Consider the following 7,029-nt stretch of genomic DNA (forward strand, 5'->3'; position numbering starts at 1 on the left):
CTTATTATCACGAGCCACATATCAATGCCAGTGAACGAATATTACTAGTACTACTACTAGATCATGTCACGAAAAATGAAAAACGCATTAGGGTTACCAAAGATTTTAATTTTGAATAATGATAGTCTTACCATTCTTTTTAATTTTTTTAAAAATTTTCTTTTACTTAATGATTAAGAAAGTAATTATTAGTGAAATTATATATTTTTTAAATTTTTTATAATTAGAGATATTAAAAAAATACTTAAAAAAATAAAGAATAAATACACTACTATAATAGTAAGAATAAATATAAATAGAAGTCATTATTGAGAGCATTCATTTTACACACATGATGTGGTATCATTTTAGACCACACATCTCTTCAAGTAAATGTTGATAACAATCAACTAGAAGTAACTACGCAGTAAATATAAAGTATGCACTGTTATAATGACTTCTCTTTATCATTACTCTAATCGTAAAGTAATAATAAATAAATCGTAAGTCTTGTATTGTAACTCTATCGTTACTTTTTTTTTTTATTTTTCCATAGATTCTCTCTCTCTCCGTCCCTCCCTCCCTCCGACGGTGCCGGCCGGCTACTGTTCAACTTGCTAAATTCTCAAGCACTAATTAATGTAGTTGAAGCTAAACGGCTATATATGGATGAGTACTAGCTAGGCGCATGATGAAGTTAAAAGTTAAAAAAGCAGTACTAGTACGTTTAATTATGGAAATTCCTTCTGGCATTAACATTCCAGATCTAGCTACTACTCCAAGATCCCATCTTCATATATAGCATGTTTCTTTTGAAGGAAATACTCCCATCGAATATTGTTGAAGTTCATTTATGGAATTTCATGTCTTTTATTTTTATTTTTTTTCCTTTATTTAGCCGTCAAAAAAATTGTTCATGACAGCTCTTATAACACCATACCCTTTTTGGGTATGCATTTCTTTTATCTACACATATCATAGCAAGAGTACTAATTATAAAGAGAAGTGATCAAGGATTCCTACAATTTTGCTTGTTAGTTTGAATAATCTATATATACAAAAGCTTAAATTAAAGCCACCAAATTAAGATCTGATTATAGGTGAAATTCAATCTTATAATCCTCGAATTCCTCCGCCCCCAAAAGTAGTAAAATCAAACCAAATAAGGGACCATAATTATACATTATGGTGTGTGGGCCGGGTTTTATTTTTCATTTAAATTATTTCGCTATTTAGCTGTATTCGCGCAATCATTTCACCATCATCATTATCATCGCCATTACTTAATTTTTAACTTAAAGATAATTATTAAAAGGCCACAATCTTGAATAGAGAAATTTCCCTTTTGATGATCCATTCACTATCAAATATCAACTATATATGAATATGAGAAATATTATGCATCAGCTACTATTTACTCTCACATTTTACACTTATAACTTTTTCATATAGTGTTAGAGTATTTTTATAGATTGCGGGGATGTTTTTCATAGTTATCTTCATATGAATATATATGTGTGATATTCTCTATCTATAATACACGATGTGATGTTCTTCTTCTAATATGCATTAATTTTAACAAGCTAAACTTGTGGGGGAGGTGAAAATCGTCCATTAATTTAGAGAACTATTTAAAATCTTTTTAAGAAGAGATCAAAGAAATGTGGAGATGATCGATAGAACCCATTTACCTAAAATGAAAAAGGAAACTCAATATCATTCGCATGAAGATCTTCAATGGCATGGCAAAAAAGGGCCACCTTCCTTTATGGAACGATGACATGACCTTCTTCATAGGCTGTTTTTTTTTTTTTTTCCCCTATTCGTAGACATATTTTTACCCTGTGGAGTAATTCCTGCAATTAAGTTCAAAATTTCCTTATAAAAGATTTGAATCGAATAATTCACGCGGTTCTTTGCCAAAGGCATTAATCTGGCAGCTTGGTGCATTGATCAATTCTCTCAGTCACTTCAGGAGAGAAGCGGTTAGAAATGTGTAAATGATGCGAGACCTGTTTGTTGTTGGGTGGCATTAGAACGTGCATTAAATATAATGATGACTTCTTTACAAACCCTCTGGATCATCCATATCTTTTTAGAAAGACTAAAAAGAGTTATTTTTTTAATAAGAGAACTATTATAAATATAAAGAGATTAAATAAAATAAATTTGTAAATTAATGTGTCTTTATGAAATCTGTTAAATTTACTTTATAATAAAAATAATTTTACAATTTAACGTACCACATGCATCAAGTTATATCAGTTTGTTGGTTTGCTTTATGTAATCCCTTTGTGGCTAAATTATTTTCCTTTTAAGAATTGCGTCGACTTAAATAATTATCTTTTTTTTTAAAGAAATGGCTATTATATATATCTATTCTATGAATAAAAGAGGTTATCCATGAATGAATAGTGAATTTTTGACTATATTTTTTTTTCCTTTTGCCCATCTATTTTAGTGATTTTTCCTTTTTATCCTTCTGCTTCGCTTTGATTTGTTTACATATTTATATTTTTACCCATCATTTTTGTTTCTTTTTCCTTTTTGTCCCTCAATTTGCTTTTGTTTTATTCGGATTTCACGATTGTATCCCTCAGTCCTATGATCATTCGGATTTTACGGTTGTGTCCCTCAGTCCCATGATTAGTAATTTTTCGACTACTTTTTTTTTTCCTTTTTGTCCCTCTTTTTTATTCGTATATTTACATTGTTGCCTCTATTTTTTCTTATTTCCCAATTTTTCTCTTGGTTCCCTTTTATTTTATTCGTATTTATACGTTTTTGTCCTTAAATTTTGCCTACTTTTTAATATTTCACACAATTTAGATGAATTACTATTGGAATCTATTCACGTGAAAAAAATTTACATTTTAATATATCTTTTTTTTTTTCTACCAACCGGCGCTATGTGCAAGGGGCATAGTGGCTTACAAGTACCAACCTTACTAGTATATATAATATATATATATATAAATAAACCCTAGTTTATCTTTCCCATGCAGTAATTAATACTGTTATAGAGCTCAGGCCTTCATGACGATACATGAGGTTGCGTTGGTGCCCTTTAGAATATTTTCATCAGTTTCATATATACACAATATATTATATAATAATATTATAAAATGAGAATATTTTTATAAAATTATATTATTTTTATAAAAATAGTTTTTATTTCAAATATAATTATATAAAATATTATAAAAATTATTGTATATAAATCATTCTCTTGATCACTTTAGCTAGCTAGCTAGCTAGCTGGCTGGTTAGTTGATTGAAGGCAAAAACCCCCCACAAATCTTTTTAACCTTTTTGTGACAGTGAATGTCTCCACCACACATTTATACAAACTTCTTTTCTTTCAAAGGATTGGACAAAAAATCAATGATACTACTGCCATTACTGCATGCAATGCTTTCCTGATCATCAGTGTGTGTCAGTTGATTTCTTCCTTTGAATATCCTCCATACCATTTTCTGTCTGTCTGTCTGTCTATCTATCTATCTGCACTAAGATGGTAAGGTCATCTTTTCCTCTTTTTGCATGACAGTGAATGCATACAGCAACCTGTTCAGGATACCGAAAGGCAAAAAGTTTTTTTTTTCAATCATGTTTTTAAATATTTTAATAAAATATAAAAAAAAATCATAAATTTATTTAAAAATACTTTCTTAATTATTAAATAAAAAATAAAAAAAATACAATTCGATAAAATTTTCGATAGATTAATAATAGATATAATTATAAATTATGCAAACATATTTTTTTTTATATATAAATTTTAGATTTGTTAATTATTTTTAATAAATATGCTACATTTATGTGTTCTGTAATTTTTCTTGGACTAAATTATGATTGATCAGACTGTTGTACTTGATTCCTCTCACCAGTGTTTAGACAGTAGACGACCATGATCATGATGCTAGTGGCCACTGGCCGGCTCCTGCCCTGGCCCCCCCTCCCTCATATCTATATCTTTCCTCAAAACGTTATAAATTATAAAGACATGCATGTCGTCTAACTAATCTCTAATAATCTAATTTGGATGATGATGAGATGAGATTAATTGAATAAAATATTATTAAAATATTATTTTTTAATATTATTATTTTTTTGAGATTTAAAAATATTGAATTGTTTATTATATTTTAAATAAGAATTTAAAAAAATTATAATAATAAGATGATATTAATTAAAAATATTTCTATATCCAAACGGGGTTTAACTTTTTATAACTTATATTCTTCCTTTTTAAATTTGTCACAAAAGCGATTCAAAGTCATTTTATTAAATTATAATATAATAAAATATAAATTATTATATTGAATATTTTAAAAAATATATAATATAATGATTTATATTTGAAATTTTTAAATAGAAGTTTTCTAATTTATATTTAATATAAGAATTTAAAATGAGGTCTCATTGTAAATTTTATGCATCAATTTAGTAAGATCTTAACAAGTTTATCTAAAAATATAAATTATTCATTGTATTAAATATAATATTTGATATCATAAGGCCTTGCACACATTAAAAATCTAAAAATTATTTAGTGAAATAGTTTTTATATATATTTTAAAAAAACCTAAAATTAAAATACCTCATTTTTTACTTTTTGAGGGCCATGTATAGAGTTGGGCTTGGACAATGGCCGGGCTAAGTGGCCTTATCTTTGGGCTGGAATAAGGCCGGCCCTGATTTGTCATCTCCAATTGCATGATGATCAGTTGATCTCATGTCATATAATGAGTCACTTTTCATTTAAGCTGTTGACGTATAAATTCATTTAAAATGTGTCATAATAAGTACTACATGGTGTGACGACGGGCTCGTTTGTTTTCAAAGATTTGATTTGATGAGATGAGATAAGTTGAAATTAAAGTTAAAAAGTTGAATAAAGTATTGTTAGAATATATTTTTTAATATTATTTTTATTTTGAGATTTGAAAAAGTTAAATTGTTTATTTTATTTTGTATTAGAAGTTGAGAAAGTTGTAATGATTAGATGAGATGAGATGAGATATTTTTTGAAAACAAACGAGGCCGATCGATATAGAGTAGTAGCATTACTCTTAGTTCTCAATTAGACCTCAAGTACATAGATTAAAATATATAAGACATTTTCAAAGAAATCCACAGATATACTTAATGAGAAAAGATATTTACAACCGTGAATTGTGCAACCATCGCGTAATCGTTTTTAAAAAAATGAATAAAACATGAGACTCATATGAAAAAAATTATTTTTTTAATCGTGGACCCCATTATTTTTCAAAGCAATTACGTAGCGTTTACGCATTTTATGGTTGTATGTAGAATTATTCAAAGAAAAAACAAGCATAAGGATATTACAAGGCATTGGTCTTGATGGTGGCAATATTGCATCATTAAAGATCAGTTGACGAATGATTATTTCACCCTTGTGTCTATTTCATATTGTTGTTCAATGTTTAGGATCAATACAAAAGGGATATGGAGATCTTGTAATAAATCTTTTACTTATAATATGATATATTCCACTTCTATTGTTGCATAAATCTATCAAACTTTACGTATAGTTAGCACAAACTACCCTATTAAAGTCGTGTTTTGTACACCTAGGCTAAGTTCCTGCAACCTATGCCGGGATTTTTCAACTTGCAATCGCAAAGACAAAGGTGGACTTGGTAGTGGTCCAGGGAGCATCTGATGCTAAAGTCAGTGTTTCGTCTGGGAGAAGTATATGAGAATAACAAAGTTTAGAGATATTCAATTGTACCTAGAGCATGGCTTTTATACGAGGTTTTGGGGACATTCCTGTACCCTGTGTCAGGGGTCTGTGTCACGCCCATAGTTGCCTTTGGTCATGGCCTTTAATGCGGCGTGGCATTTGAGGTGGTGCCATTAATGCAACGTGGCTCCCCTGGTGGCATCTCGATGGTAGGTGATCGGCGCGATCACTTCTCGTTCCCCTCGTCAGAGAATGGAGGGTTGCCCATGCTTTTTGTTTACCGGCATAGATCTTTTAATGCTAGGTGTCACGGGCTAGTGTCAAGGTTGGCGCGTCCTATCTGTCTCCTTCAACTTGTTTCCTGCGCGATACATTCCCTTTCTGTTGAGCTCTTTTGGTGATTCTTGAGCCGTGGGAGAGTAGGATCTAGTCTGAGATGGGTCTCAATATTTGGCCCAGGCCCAATCCATTGGGCCGGGAGGGGAATATCCCTTCCACACCCTATCTAGATTAAATATTGTATCCCAATTCATAGAACTCTTTAAATCTCAACCCTTGTTTTCAAATTCCATAGTGAACAATTCAGAAGATTGACTTTATATATGACAATTGAAGATGCATTAAATGATATGTACATGAGTAATGATATTATCACTAGTACTATAAGAATAAATATGAAAAATAAATATGACAAGTACTGGGGTAGCACAAATAGGTTCAACTTGATGATATATGTTACTTTTATGTTTGATCCACAATACAAAATGATGGCTATGTGGTTTTGGTTGAAAAAGTGCAAAGGAGATAAGTTGGCTAATAGGATAGAGCCCATGGTTAAATTTTATGTTGCTTGATCGAGCAATATACTATATTTTGTGTGGTTAGTGGGGGGAGTTCTGATGTGGATCAAGGGAGGCCAATCATTGCTTCTACAAACATTAGTAATGAGCCGACACTGCTTCTGCATAGATTTGATATCATGTTAGCCAAATACCTTAAGGAGAAGGGTTTTATGGAGTTTATATCGGAGCTAGAGAGGTGTTTCATCGCAGGGTGTGTAAAAAACTCACCCGATTTTGATATTTTATATTGGTGAAGGGTTATTACTACAAATTATCTTGTCCTTACTGAGATAGCACATGATGTGTTAGCCACTCTCATTTCTATTGTTGCCTCGTGGTATGCATTTAGTATTGCATGATGCATCTTGGATCATTTTAGGAGTTGAGACTATTGAAGCCCTCATTTGCACCCAAATTTGGTTAATGATCAAACTAATCAACATCTGGGAGTTGGAAGAACATGTACAATCAATTGACCTTGAAAGTAAATTTATA

Source organism: Juglans regia, chromosome 1 (genome assembly GCF_001411555.2).
Source record: "Juglans regia cultivar Chandler chromosome 1, Walnut 2.0, whole genome shotgun sequence".
In the NCBI taxonomy this organism is placed as follows: Eukaryota; Viridiplantae; Streptophyta; class Magnoliopsida; order Fagales; family Juglandaceae; genus Juglans; species Juglans regia.